This window comes from Schistocerca serialis, chromosome 5 (genome assembly GCF_023864345.2).
Source record: "Schistocerca serialis cubense isolate TAMUIC-IGC-003099 chromosome 5, iqSchSeri2.2, whole genome shotgun sequence".
Classification (NCBI taxonomy): domain Eukaryota; kingdom Metazoa; phylum Arthropoda; class Insecta; order Orthoptera; family Acrididae; genus Schistocerca; species Schistocerca serialis.
In genome coordinates, this window is record NC_064642.1 from 380,225,457 (window position 1) to 380,241,366 (window position 15,910).

Sequence of the window (15,910 nt, forward strand, 5' to 3'; positions counted from 1 at the left end):
CACCGTCCGTTAAAGAGCAGCAGCGTGCTGGTTGAAGAAAAGCAGACGCCACATGGTATTTGTAGTTGTAGGAGACGACATCACAGAAAGGCACCAACTAAATCACTAGCAAAATGATACCTGGCAGAGAGGATGAGATTCGACAGAAAAGCGGCTTCGCCTCTATACCCTTTCCCCAAACATCAAGGTTCAAATGGTTCAAATGGCTCTGAGCACTATGACACTTAACTTCTGAGGTCATCAGTCCCCAGAACTACTTAAATCTAACTAACCTAAGGACATCACACGCATCCATGCCCGTGGCAGGATTCGAACCTGCGACCGTAGCGGTCGCGCGGTTCCAGACTGTAGCGCCTAGAACCGCTCGGCCACTCCGGCCGGCCAAACATCAAGGGATGAATGAGGCTAACACATATAGATCCTGCACATGGCTTGGTCATGTTCCATACCCGGAACACCTCCATCGGTTTGGTCTCAGCCGAACACCCGTGTGCACTTGCGGAGAACTATGAACTGCCGGCCGTGGTGGCCGAGCGGTTCTAGGCGCTACAGTCTGGAACCGCGCGACCGCTACGGTCGCAGGTTCGAATCCTGCCTCGGTGATGGATGTGTGTGATGTCCTTAGGTTAGTTAGGTTTAAGTAGTTCTAAGTTCTAGGGGACTGATGACCTCAGAAGTTAAGTTCCATAGTGCTCAGAGCCATCCGAACCATTTGGACTAGGAACCCCTGAACGTATCACTTTACATTGTGACAGACTCACACACGTAAGACCTTGAACTGAGAATGGCAACATCGGAGAAATTCTACGGCAGCCGGACGACTGGAGCATACTGAATGACATAACCGATAATGTGTCACGTACCTTACATGAATTATACAAATAAGAGCAATCACATACACAAATAAGAACAAACACACAAACAATGGAACAGGATACTTGGAATGACACAGATACAGACACAATCACGGAAAGAGACTCAGATGCTGAAACAGATACAGTGAGTGGAATTAATAGCTAGACGTAGATGTAAGTTAAGACTAAATTAAGAAACACAGGAAGGGATCAACTGTCATAAAGCATTTTAATATATGTACAAACGTATTAAGTAATACGTTCAATTTAAATGATACAATTATTTATTAAGCTTAGGTAAAGTAATACCCGTGATGAAAATGATGAAAGTGGTTATTAACTTTAGACGACATTTTACTTTACACAAACACCATTCGCACAACACGTAGAAATACTGTAGTCAGAGATGCACAAATAATGTACCGATTATCCCCTGTGTAAAGTACGTATGACCTGTAGCAACTGTAATATTAGAGTAATATAAATATACGTCTGTACACATAAATTTATCAAACGCATGTTAAAGATATATTTTGTACGCTGCCTTGAAGGTGGCAGCCTCGATGATTTGCCGATCTCTGACACTCGATATAGCTAGGTGCTGGGATCACTAATGTAAATCTATGTACATTCCTACTTTTTTTGTTTCTTCTCCTCAAATGCAAGAATATTCTTAATTTATAATTCTTTTCCGAATTTATAATATGCCATTCAGTGAAAATACGTCATAAACTTTTTCCTATATTCCTAAATTCTGATTTTCTACTAATAAATCATTAATTTTAAGATTTTAATTTTTAATTACTTTTAAGTCTACAAGCATTTAAAACTGAACAGTATTAATTCTTACTACAAATAAGAAATATCAAGTAAGTTTCACATTCTGTACATGTACAACTTCACAGTGTAAAAATACGACCAGTTTCAGTAACCAGCTGGCAACTCATTTGAAAATGGCCGCGAATAAAATAAAAAATAAATGACAAACGGCATGCAATCGTTCGTTGTCGATGATGGAGATTACTCATTATGGGAACTTGAAAATATAAATTTAATGTATGATGCACCAGAATGAAATTTTCGGAAAGCCGAACATACGCTATCTGACCAATAGTCTCCGGACACCCCTATGTAATGCGGAATTGAGATCTGTTTAAACATCGGCACACCATAAAGTAAAAATGTCACTTCTGGAGGTTGTGGCTCATGCAACTTCTATCTGCTTTCGCATTTCGTGAAGAGAATTTTTTTTGGTACCAAATGTACATCCACTTCTTGCAATAGAAGCCTAAATCTGTATCTCATTCCAAGTCCTCATCTGCATGTACGTACCCCAAAAGCCTCTATACAGTGTGTGGCAGAGCGTATTTGAAAATAACATTGGTAATATTCTGCCCTGTTTCATTCACGTAGTGAGTGAGTGAAACGTTATTGTTCCTGTGCTCCAGTATGCGCCCTAATAGCTTATTCTTATCATCTCAAGGTGAGATGTGTGACAGTGACATCAGTGGCACAAACTCCCTCGAATAGCGGTTCTCTAAATTTACGGAAAAAAGTTTCACAAAAATGCTTCCTCTTTGTTCAAACATTCCCATTCATGTTCCCCCGAATAAACTATTTCTGGGCAGCTGTTGGTGGACATTTATATAAGGTGTGTTCACCCTTCGCCTTTATGAAGGCTTGAGCTTTGCTAGGGACACTTTCAGTGAGGTGTCTGAATCTGTGGAGGAATGGCAGACCATTCTTACTCAACAGCCGAAGCCAGAGAAAGTAGTGATTTGGACGCTGGTGTCGACGTTCTAGCTCATCCCAAAGGTGTTTCTTCCGGTTCAGGTCTGGACTTTGTGCAGGGCAGTCCATTTTAGGAATGTTGTTGGCCACAAAGTATTGCCTTACAGATGCTGCTTTATGAAAGGACGCACCGTCATGTTGATACAAACAAGCATCGTTCCGAAATGTTCCTCTAAAGTTCGCGGCACACAATGCTGTTAAATATGTTCATATCCTTCCGGATTTAACATCTGCTTACTTACCAAAAAGAACACTGCCCTACTCGTAACACCACCTCTTGAGCACTTCACTGTTGACACTAAACATGATGGTAGGTAACGTTCTCCAGGCGTTACCAGGTGTAGACGTATGAAACCGGAATTTGGTTGCAGTAATTACATGTCTGTTGTTTGAAACTGATAAACAATATTTTATTCAAAATAATCTCCTTTGCTATTTATTCATTTCTCCCATCTCTCTGGCTGGCTATGAATGCCACGCCAAAAAACCAGTTCTTCTTTTGAAGCGAACCAGTCAGAGAGCCATTTTCGTACATTTTCATACGAATTACCCAGCGAGAGCGTGTCGCAGTGATGCAAATAAATGACAATCGGACGAAGCCAAGTAAGGAGAATAATCCACATGCCCTAGTATTTCCCAACTGAACGCCTCGATCGTTTTCCAGACCCGTTTTGGTGTGTGTGATGGGACGTTATCATGGAGCAATACGAATTTGTGTTGCCTTTTCCTACATTTCGGTCGTTTTTCACCTAATGCTCGATTTAAATCGATCGTTTGCTGATAGTAGCCGTCAGTGTTAACGATTTCACCAGTTTTTAGGAGCTCATAATAGATGACACCCTTCTTATCCCACCAAACACAGAGCGTTGTCTTCTCGCCAAAGCGATTTGGTCTTGCAGTGGATTTACTCATGATTTACGATGCTTACGATTCTCAAAATATATCAGTTTTTCATTATCTGTGACAACTTTCTTTTTTATCTGGCGAGCAGCATTTCACAAGTGGTCTTTCGATTTGCTTGTTGTCTTTCATTCAGTTCTCGCGGAACCCATTTTCCCACTTTCTGCACCTTTGCCATAGCTTTCAACCGACGAGAAATGTCTTTGTGCGTCACATTCAGTTGTCTCGCGAGTTTCTGTTGAGTTTGGGTATCATCTTTATCCAATAACAACTGCAATTCGTTGTCTTCGAACTTCTTCGGTCGTTTCCCGCGCATATCGTTTCTCACGCCAAAATGAGCACTTTTGAAATTTTGGAACCACTCGAAACACTGTGTTTTCCCACGAGCATGTTCGCCGAAAGCTTTGACAAGTAGTCGATGCGATTCTGCAGCTGTTTTCTTCAAAAGATAACACAAAACCAATGCTTTCCGCAAATCGTAGTTCGTAGGCATAAAACTCGACATGTCTACAGGTTTGAAACACATACCGGTGTATGGAACTTGGGTTACTGTGTGTTGACATTCGTCCTCAGTCGTTACGGGAACCAGATGGCGCTGCAGACGCGGTCTCACACTGACAGCTAGCACCATCTGCAGGGAAACCCCCGTTTCATACTTCTACACCTGGTAACTGGCACAGGGTATGTCGTGATAAATCACTCCAAATCACTCGTTTCCAGTCATGCACCGACGAGTGGCGACGCTCTTACAGTAACTCAGTCATCGCTTAGCGCTGACTTCAGAAATGTCTGGCTTATGAGGAGATGCTTGACCATTCTTTTTAGCTCCCTAACTGGACGGCTGATAGCGCTTTGAAACTCACGACTGATTCTTTCCGCTCATTTCATACGATTGAACACTCGATGGCCCCTGTCCGCCTCTTCTGCTTCACTCATTACTAATTCAAATTAAAATGCTAGGGGTTCCCTCTCACAACCACTTTAATGACTGGCTCGTCCGTTTCCTCATCGTCCGTTATGATAGCACCGTAGGTCAGCTGTTCCGATTTCCCTCCCCCCCCCCCCCCCCCCACTCGCTCAGCTAACCGGATCCATTATTAACTGGCTGCACTCTATTCAGTTGACCAAGTTGACCACGTCATCCGTTTGTCACGGACGGCCTCCAATTTGGTAGTCAGCTGCAGCGCTAATACCTGAAGGAAGAAAGGTTAGGGTTTAGCATCCCGTCGGCAGCGGAGTCTTTAGAGACGAAATCTGGGAATACGAAAGGATGGGGAAGGAAACTGGCTGCGCCCTTCTCAAAGGAATCATCTCAGTATATGCCTGGATTTAGGAAAATGACGAAAAATTTAAATCGGTATGGCCGGACGGAGATTTGATCTATCGCACTTGAGCGATGTCTGGCTCGCGTTTCTTCTTTGGCATTTTCTCACAATCGAGTGGCATCTTATTGCTCCCTGAGCTATTACCATAACAAGTTGCTGACTTGCTTCTGTCAGTGGCAGCAGCAGCGCTTATCGATACCGGTACTGCTGTACCATCTTTGGTGTGACCGCTATATTTCCGTCTGGTGGTGTGTGTGAGGCAGCCAGTCGGTTGTGACAGAGCAGCGAGGAAGTCGGCGCGGTTTCGTGTCCCGGCCCGGCACAAATTTTCACCTGTTACCACTGATTTCTTCCAATGCCCAAATACGGCTTACGTCATTGAAAACCTCTGAAGGGACCGCACCAATCAGAAACTCGCAGCTACGCGCCACTTAAGTGGATCTGCTGACCAACTCCTCCACAAATACACAATAGATGTGGACATGAAAAGTACATGCCTCATTATCATAATTTAAAACACATGTTATACGATGCTTAGTCAAAAAGTTTTAATCACCACCTCGAAAAAAAAATCCATCTACAACTATGAAATTTGGAGATGATGTTAGGTCGTTCTCTGCATATTCTCCATTCAGTGGATTCAGTGGATTCATCTAGCTGCATTGTTCACATAAAATAAGGAAAAGAAAAAAACACGCCTCAAGTACGTTCCTTTATTGTCTCAAACGACCCACGTCGACGAAGGTAGCCGATATCAGTCTTTGAGGGTTAAATTGAAGATTCTGTGATGAAATATCGTGCATGGTAGTAACGGACGACGGGCTGCACTTCCGAAACATCATCGTCAGTGTACGTCCCGATAGCTGAGTGGACGCCGGCACGGTAGCTCAGCGTGTTCGGTCAGAGGGTTTAATTGCCCTCTGTAATAAAAAACTGAGTTTATCGATTAACAACGAACTTAAACGAATGTCTTACGACGTCCGCCCCGAGTAGATAAAGGGAACAAAATGAGATAAAAAAAATCTGGTCAACATGACGGATTGCCGTCCTACGCGCCCGGGTTCGATTCCCGGCTGGGTTGGGGATTTTCTCCTTTCAGGGACTGGATGTTGTGCTGTCTGCATCATTATTTTATCCCCATCCGGCGTGCAGGTCGCCCAATGTGGCGTCGAATGTAATAATACCTGCTCCCGGCCAATGACGCCAAACGCTCATTTCCTCGAGTATTCAGTAGACCGGGAAATTTTCAAGATGCATAAAAAATTAGCTACGTACGCGTGACATTGAATAATTAAAGGGACAAATTGATGTAGAGAAAAACTGTATTTTCACAAAATGATACTACTACTTCTCCTCAATCCCTACCAGTGTTAATACATTTGTGTCAACAACGAACTAGTTTTTTTTGTACTTGATGCAAAGAAGTCTTTGCCTTGATGTTTCAGCCACTTCTTTGACCTCCTCGTTGTTGCTGGATTTTTTTGCACGTAATGCCTCCTTGAGTGGACCAAACTGATGAACGTCCGAGGGAGTCAAATCTGGACTATAAGGAGGATGAAGTAGTGCCTCACGACTTCTTTTTACAATAGTTTCTTCAACAGCTGAGCGGTGTGAGGGCAAGCGCTGTCATGTAGCAGAATCACGCCTTTTCTTTGAGAGCCACCACGTGTTTCTCTCACTGTTGGCTTTACATTGTCCATCATTATGTCTAAGTAGTAGGCACTGTTTATTGTACGCTGATATTCCAAATGATCACGAAAAACGTCAACTTGGGTCTCCCCGCTGATACTTGTGTTCTGAATTTCTTTCGGGCAAGAGAGCTGGTGTGCTTCCAATGCATGCTTTATGCTCTGGACTCTGTACCCACTTTGAGTATAGTTTCCTTGTGTTGTTTCGTTAGCTCTTTCGGAACTCACCCTTGCTTTTGCTGTACTTGAGTTTGTTATTGGTAATGTTATGAACTGCGCTAACACTTACTGCAACTACTTTTGAAACACTGTAAAACGTCATTTTTTCACGACTAATGTCGTCATTGCGGGTTTCAAGCCGGGCAGTTGACACTTCAGCTCGCTGCTCATCTGTCAGTGAGGCGCGACTGTTCTTGAACTGTTCTACCCACTTACAAAAAATTCCGCCCTTCATACAACATTCACCATACTGTAAAATCATTCGGGAAATGATTTTAGCCCGTATTTCAGCTTCAGAAAGCAAGAAACGGACGACTGAACGTTGTTCAGCTAAGGTGGAAACTTCAAGCGGACACGCCATAGTTAAATGCAATACTGAGGTTGAGAGGCACCCACATGCCTTGCTCATACTGTGGCATCAAGCAGTCAGGCCTGCAAGATGAGTGGTCTGCCAAGCGAGTGGACTCATTCTTATTTATCGAGTAACATGAACTCTAGTACTCACAATTAAGTTACAAGTTATTCTCCTGTTTGAATACTACGCAACGGAAACGGAAACGCACAACTGACTATTAGTAATTTACGCAACTCTGACTGTTCACTACGAACTGGTAATACCACGTTTTCTTTCTTATTTAACGGCTTTGATCAACACGTGGCCATCGCACTGAATATGAATGGCGCACACATTATAAATTCTGGATATCATGACAACATACTATTCGAAGGAAAAGGCCACCAATCTTTTCTTTTCACTATCTTTTTTATTCTGATAAATTCTATAACCTAAACACACCATTACATTTTTCTAAAACAATAACACATGAGAAACTCCGCCCAGAGGGCATGGCTTTACATTGGTGATTCTCTATCTTATGGTCTCGTAATTATTTAACGCTACAGTGCACTTACTGGATAGGATGGTGGATCTTTTGTTATATCTCACACTTCGACTTTCACAACCATCATCACGAAACTTTCCTCCAGACCGAGCGGCACAAAAAGGAACACGCATAAACCACTGCCTCTGTACCTATCTTGCTACTCTCCCATGCAAACCACACATACTTAAATTACATGAAATACACCACACTGGTAACATACAATACAGCACCAAGACTAGTCACAACGTTATAATCACGTCAATTTCTGCTTTCCCACTTCAATTCATATTCATCCCAGTTTCACACGACACTGCCCCACTTCGTAACTTTCCTTTCCTACTACGAACTCTGGAGGATATATGCACATCTTCATGTGCAATGCAAGCCAAGTGGCGTTGCTGGATAGACGGCTGACTCACCTTGCTTCTCTCTCAGAGTATTATAGTTTGAATCAAGCGTCACACGGAAACATAACATGCAAAGTAATATTAAGAAGATATTCGACACACATGCGAGTCCTCAACTGATACCATGGACGAGTACTTCTCTTTATCCTTTGTCTCACACACAGATTGAGACTCATACAGTACTCACCACGTGGAAGTACTCGTCTCCAATTTCAAGTCCTGCACACGCCATTTCTTAAATATTTCCAACTTATAGTACACACGCCAGTAATTCAGCTTAACTTTAGCATCCGGAAGTATTTTAACTTATTGCTACACGTGGTTTCATTGTGACCGTTGGTCACTTCCGAAAATTACTACGATCCCCTTAATATTACCTGCCTGACATTTAATTCTCCCCACAAAAGTTCCTGAAATAGAGAAATTATTATTCGAAACTACTCTTAAGTATTTCACATGCATACCATGTCTCCACTCTTTTGTCTTTACGGAACACGCCTAAGACAGGTCTTACCAACACAAGATCCAGCGTCAGAGTGCTGAAACATGGCCGTTCTTCAGGTCATCTCGCACCTCTGTCGAGGTGGGGGAAGACCATGCTACCCATTGGTCAGCCACATTTCAGGCGCTCAGAGCTGAGGTAAATTTCATCTCTTTGGTTCCGCCAAAGGTGACCAAAGGACCGTTTCAAAGATGATCATATATTGCACATTCACTATCTGTGGTTAGCAGACGACCATACATTCATACATTTCGCAGATCTCACCCAATTGGATGTAGGGATTTATTTTGTGGGAGTGCACATGTGATCAATTAAATAAATAATTTGTCATTCCTTCCTACACTGCTATCCGGGTCGGTGTATTAAGTGAAATTGAGTTATTATTACAAAAAATATGTCGTTCTGACAAGAATAACGAAGAATGTTGTACCTATTTTCAATGTCGGGCGGTACTGTACCCTTTCAAGGTTTAGAGTTGCAAATCTACCGTAGCCTAACGTAGACTACCATAAGTAAGCGTAGATTACGGTAGTTTTCCTAGCAGCTTTGGTCAGTTAAGGTCATGTTTTACCTGTATGTTAGTGTGTTGCTTATCTATTGCGCGTTACCTCATAACGATGCCCTTCTTTACGTATCCAGACAGTGTGCAGCTAGATTCCCCTAACAACCGGAAGCGGTAAACTGGCTAGAAACTGAGCGAGGACGTATAATGGGCCATCTAACCTACGGGACATTTTTAACATTTTTGTTCTACATAGTTATCCTCCTATCTGTTACTTAAGATTAAACTTTATTTATAGCAAAACTGAAATTGTCAATGTTTAATTCAGGTTTTAAACGAAAATTGTGGATTTAAAATATGAAACGGAGGGCTGTTGTAGTAGAAATATAGAAAAGAATACACATTTAACACATAGCGCTAAGAAACGCAAATTCCCCAAGGAAAAAGTAAAGTAAAGAAACGAAAAACAAAAATATATCAAAATAGCTTCGACACATAGAACACGTTTCTGTTATTCATAAATAGCTTTCGCATTTATCAATAATAACAGGAAATTTTGCCTTTGAACAAGATGAAGAACGTTGTATTCAGTACAAAATAACAACGATAATTGTATTTCATATGTTTATCTTTGTAAACTGTACTTGCTTCAAAATTAATTGCTAGGATTCCATAAAAGCTCGGAGCCAATGTTTACTATTCATAAAACGCAGTTTATATTCTATAAATATATAAAATACACCACGGACTAACATTGAATGATGTGATGTTCTAATTAAGTGAAAAAAAGACAAAGAGAAATCGTTGGTTCTCATATTCTGTCTTACACATTCATTTACTGTGAGATTCTGTCCCTACCAATGCTGCGAATACTGCCGGTAACCCTACCATTCCCTACGTCATTTATGTAGTTTTCGTAGAGCGGAAGTCTACTGAGGTTATAAACAATACGTTCTTTATTTGTCAGCTTTTATCAGCTCATCCCAGTGATACCATTCTTAAATCATGATGTAACTTCCCAACTATATGTCTTTATGTGCGAAATGTAAACCTACTTTACCTCCCACTCTGTAGAAATCTACGTATTACAAAAACTATGTCCCCACAAACTGTTATCCAACTAGAACTCGTATTCTAACCTTTGACTAAACAGAAAGTAATTTGAACTGAATTGTAATTGATCTGAATCAAACTTTGTCTTTATATTAAATGCGCAACTGGAATAAAACAGTCATCCGGTCCCAATCAAAATTTCCACTTATTCTGTGTGTTGAGAACATTGTTGCAGATTTCTCGAAAGCACATCAGCAAAAAGGAAGCAGGCAACGGCTAAGGTATATTTCTGTTTCTAAATACATATTCAAACTGTTGCATACAGTAATGCATAATTATAAACAGTGGGGTAGGGAGAGTAACTGTGCCTATGAAATGATATTCCAAGACAATCATTTTAAAATAATGTATTCAAAACGACAGAGTAAAACTTCGCTTGATCTTCACACATAAGATTGGTCTGAACGATACTATGCTTAACAAAGTGAACAGTGATTGTAAAAGGATACAGTGTTAACAGAATTTTTTTTATGTCGTCAGTCTTCTGACTGGTTTGATGCGGCCCCCCACAAAGTCGTCTTCTCTGCTAACCTCTTCAGCTCATAGTAGCACTTGCAACCTACCTCCTCAATTATTTGCTGGATGTATTCTAATCCCTGTCTTCCTCTACAGTTTTTACCCTCTACAGCTCCCTCTTAGCAGATGACTTGTCATCCAGTCCCTTCTCCTTATCAGTGTTTTCCATATATTCCTTTCCTCTCCGATACTGAGCAGAAGCTCCTCGTTCCTTACCTTATCAGTCTACCTAATTTTCAACATTCGTCTGTAACACCACATTCCAAATGCTTCGATGCGCTTGTGTTCCGGTTTTCCCACAATCCATATTTTATTACCATACAATGCTATACTTCAGACGTAGATTCCTGAAATTAACGCCGATATGATTAGTAGACTTCTCTTGGTCAGGAATGCGCTTTTTGCCGTCGCTAGTCTGCTTTTGATGTCCTCCTTGCTCCGCCCGTCATTAGTTATTTTATTGCCCAATAGCAGAATTCCTTAGCTTCATCTCCTTCGTGATCATAAATTCTGATGTTTTGTATCTCGCTGTTCTCATTTCTGTTACTTCTCATTACCAACGTCCTTCTTTGATTTATTCTCAATCCATACTCTGTACTCACTAGACTGTTCATTCCATTTAGCAGATCATGTAATTCTTCTTCACTTTCATTCAGGATAGCAATGTCATCAGCGAGTAGTATTAGTGATATCCTTCCACCTTGAATTTTAATTTCACTCCTAAACCTTCTTTTTATTTCCATCATTGTTTCCTCCATGTACAGATTGAACAGTAGGGGCGAAAGACTACATCCTTGTCTTACACCCTTATTAATACGAGCTCTTCGTTCTTCGTCGTCCACTCTTATTATTCCCTCTTGGCTGTTGTATGGCCGGTCTCTCCCTATAGGTTACCCCTACTTTTCTCAGATTTTCGAACATCTTGTACCATTTTACACTGTCGAGCGCTTTTTCCAGCTCGCAAATCCTATGAAAGTGTCTTGATTTTTCTTTAGTCGTGCTTCTATTGTTAACCGCAACGTCAGAATTGCCTCTTTCGTGCTTTTACCTTTCCTAAAGCCAAACTGATCGTCATCTAGTGCATCCTCAATTTTCTTTTCCGTTCTTCTGTATATTATTCTTGTAAGCAACTTGGATGCATGAGCTGTTAAGCTGATTGTGCGATAATTCTCGCACTTATCAGCTCTTGCCGTCTTTGGAATTGTGTGGATGATGCTTTTCCGACAGTCAGATAGTATGTAGCCATATTCGCACATTCTACACACAACGTGAATAGTCGTTTTGTTGCCACTTCCTCGAATGATTTTAGAAATTCTGATGGAATTTTATCTATCCCTTCTGCCTTATTTGATTTTAAGTCCTCCAAAACTCTTTTAAATTCTGATACTAATACTGGATCCCCTATCTCTTCTCAATCGATTCTTGTTTCTTCTTCTATCACATCAGACAAATCTTCCACTTATCTGCTCTCTCCTCTGCATTTAACAGTGGAATTCCCGTTGCCTCTTAATTTTATCACCATTACTTTTAATGTCGCCGAAGGTTGTTTTGACTTAACTGTATGCTGAGTCTGTCCTTCCGACAATCACTTCTTTTTTAATGTCTTCACATTTTTCCTGCAGCCATTTCATCTTAGCTTCCCTGCACTTCCTATTTATTTCACTCCTCAGCGACTTGTATTTCTGTATTCTAGAGTTTCCCGGAACGTTTTTGTACTTCCTTTCATCGATCAATTGAAGTATTTTTTCTTTTACCCATGGTTTCTTCGCAGTTATCTTCTTTGTACCTATATTTTTCTTCCCAACTTCTGTGATCGCCCTTATTATATTTATCTATTTCTCTTCAACTGTACTGCCTATTGAGCTATTTCTTACTGCTGTATCTATAGCCATAGAGAACTTAAAGCATAACTCGTCATTCCTTAGTACTTCCATATTCCACTTCTTTGCATATTGATTCTTCCTGACTAATTTCTTAAAATTCAGCCTATGTCTGCTCCTGGGTACACCTTACAATCCAGTATCTGATTTCGGAATCTCTGTCTGACGATGGTGGAATCTAACTGCAATCTTCCCGTATCACTCGGCCTTTTCCAAGTATACCTCCTCCTCTTGTGATTCCTGAACAGAGTATTCGCTATTACTAGATGAATCTTGTTACAGAACTCAATTAGTCTTTCTCCTCTTTCATTCCTTGTCCCAAGCCCATATTCTCCTGTAACCTTTTCTTCTACTCCTTCCCCTACAACTGCATTCCAGTCGCCCATGACTATTAGATTTTCGTCCCCCTTTACATACTGCATTACCCTTTCAATATCCTCATACACTTTATCTGTTCATCTTCAGCTTGAGACGTCGGCATTTATACCTGAACTATCGTTGTCGGTGTTGGTCTGCTGTCGATTCTGATTAGAACAACCCGGTCACTGAACTGTTCACAGTAACACACCCTCTGCCCTACCTTCCTATTCATAACGAATCCTACTCCCGTTATACCATTTTCTGCTGCGGTTGATATTACCCTACATTCATCTGACCAGAAATCCTTGTCTTCTTTCCACTTCACTTCACTGACTCCTACTATATCTATATTGAGCCTTTGCCTTTCCCTTTTCAGGTTTTCTAGTTCCCCTACTACGTTCAAGCTTCTGACATTCCACGCCCCGACTCGTAGGACGTTATTTTTCCGTTGATAATTCAGCTTTTTTCTCATGGTAACCTCTCCCTTGGCAGTTCCCTCCCAGAGATCCGAATAGCGGACTATTGCGGAAACTTTTGCCAATGGAGAGACCATCATGACACGTCTTCAATTACAGGCTGTGGATAGACGTTACGTGTCTTTAATGCAGTTGTTTCCATTGCCTTCTGCATCCTCATGCCGTTGATCATTACTGATTCTTCCGCCTTTAGGGGCAGTTTCCCACCCTTAGGACAAGAGAGTGCCCTGAACCTCTGTCCGCTCCTCCGCCCTCTCTGACAAGACCATTGGCCGCCAATGCTGATTATTAATCAAATTTTAAGCAGCGGCCTGACGTTATCAAAGACGCTACCGCTAGACCAAACAGCTTAACCATTTAATATGTTAATGCATGACTCAGGGAAGTGCACTAGTATTTCTCCTAGCTCTGAGCAAGTTAAGTAGCTGAAAATAGTCATTCCTAACTTCGCAATGCTGCAGTCTTACCTCAAACTTCTTCTGTTCAAAAATAACAGCATTATTCGAAATTCCTTTTCGCCTTCCAATATATAAGTCTGAACTGAGCCGTGGTAAAAAACTGCTGCTTTGAAGAACGTGCCGCAGCGCGTTGTGTGAAGCTGTCGCACTCCGTTTCTGGCGGTGGCGCCGCTGTGGTAATCGCAGCTTTGGTGTCTCCCTCTGGTGGAAAGCGAAGTCACGCGTCACCAGTTGCTGGTCTGTCTCTCATTTGCATTTGTGCGGCAGTTAGTGTCTGTCTGTCGTTTGGATCAAACCTTAAAGCCAGAAAATGAGAGTCTTGCCACTCCGCCAGTAACAGAACTCAGCTAGTGGTCGCCCGGTCGGGGCTGAGTTCCTGCATCTGAGTCTGCGCGTTACGCCGCCAGTCTGCTCGAGTTTCTCGGGCAACGGTCATTGGCGGTTGGATCGGTCGGTTGGTCGGTCGCGCACTGAGACACGAGATTACTTGTCCGCCTTGAGCATCGGCGCGTGTGAGGTCCCCACGTCACGTCAGTTCAGTGGGCAGCGCCGTATAAAAATGGGTAGTGGCTTCGCGGTTCACACGGGAGCAACAGGAGCGGAAGCACGACATCGGGCTGGCCGGGGCGAGCTGCGACGCCTTCCTGCGTCCGTTGAAGCGGCTGGCAGCGGACGGTTCGGGAGAGCGTTGGGGGTTCTGCACCAGGTCTTCGCCAGAAATCGCAGTTTATTAGAAGTTAAGTGATTGGAGATATGTTGTTTCATTTACTTGTTAAATTCTACTTGTTTTCTTGGTGAGGTCACCAGCCGCTTTGTTTTGGGGTCGTCCCACCATTCTTCTACGTTTGCCCACCCGCGGGAAGGCGGTTATTTGTGAATTGGGTGGTCCGTTTTTCCCTTGTGGAATTGGGGAGGTTTAGAGCAACCTGCGGTTCGGGTTGTTTAGTAACCCCTCCCCCCTGTCAAACTGCTATACGGTAATAGCTGCCTCTGTAATGTTTGTCGGATTCAGTGTTAACGAATTTATTGCTTAAAAGCCGAATTCTTGAAATATATTTTTATCTTGCCTATCATCTTGCGAGGTGGTATATGTGTAATGCAGAGCATGTTGTACATTTTATGTAAGTCTGCATTTTATGGGTTTTACGTAAATAGTCATTTTAGGTTATTTGGTTGCCACCCTTCTACCGTAAGAGTCCTTAAAAAAAGAAAAAAACAAATTGCTCTTTCGGTGGCAAATAATTTGAGTGTTGTACCAATTCCATCTTATTTTGGGGGTGCATAGTTTATGTGTTTGTGTGAGTTGTTAAAAAATTTTTAGTTAAAAGTAATCTGGTGTGTTGCAGATTTGCACCAGTGTACTCTTTCAGAGGTTGTTGTGAGCGGTCATGACTGCGGCCGTGTTGAAAGGGAGCAGGCAAGCTTCTCAGCCCGAAGGCTCCTACTGTTAATATTGTTCTTCTGCCTCTAAATAAAACTGTAACTTGATATTTCGAGGGTGCTTTTCTGCTTATAATTTTAAATCTGTTTTGAAAAAGCTTTTAAGAATAAAATTCACATTTGTTAAAAGTAATTTCATTTTCCATCAGTTACTTCCTGGCAACTACTTCCACGCTCACCTAGTTTGGTTAAATGTGTTATTGTTCTTGATGAATCGCTAGTAAATAAAGTAAATTCCTTAAAAAATTATTTTAAAAGTAAATTTACGGTTCACGAACATGTTCATCTTTTCTTGTCTTTATAATACATCTTTCTTCATCTACCAAACACCACCACAAGTCAACACAGCACCACTGAATACAGCCGTCAGCTACCACACTTCAACTAAGAATGCAACAGACTGCGCAGAGCCAAAGACTGTGTCACGACAAGACCAGAGATTGTTTAACAGTAATGAAACTTGTTCACCCCCTGACGTGCACATCGATAACAAGCAAAAACCAAAATGAAATGACCTACTTACAATGAAAGTTATAAATGTCCACGTCGTGTTGTGCCAACTCCACTGTAGCTTGAATGGATTTTTAAGTTTGTT

General features: G+C 41.8%; 1 protein-coding gene across 1 annotated transcript in view; it reads left to right on the top strand.

Annotated features, from left to right (window-relative positions):
- The window catches only part of LOC126481953 (gustatory and odorant receptor 24), a 73,624-nt gene that overhangs the window by 56,289 nt on the left and 1,425 nt on the right, over positions 1–15,910 (top strand). The gene's annotated exons all lie outside the window — the stretch shown is intronic.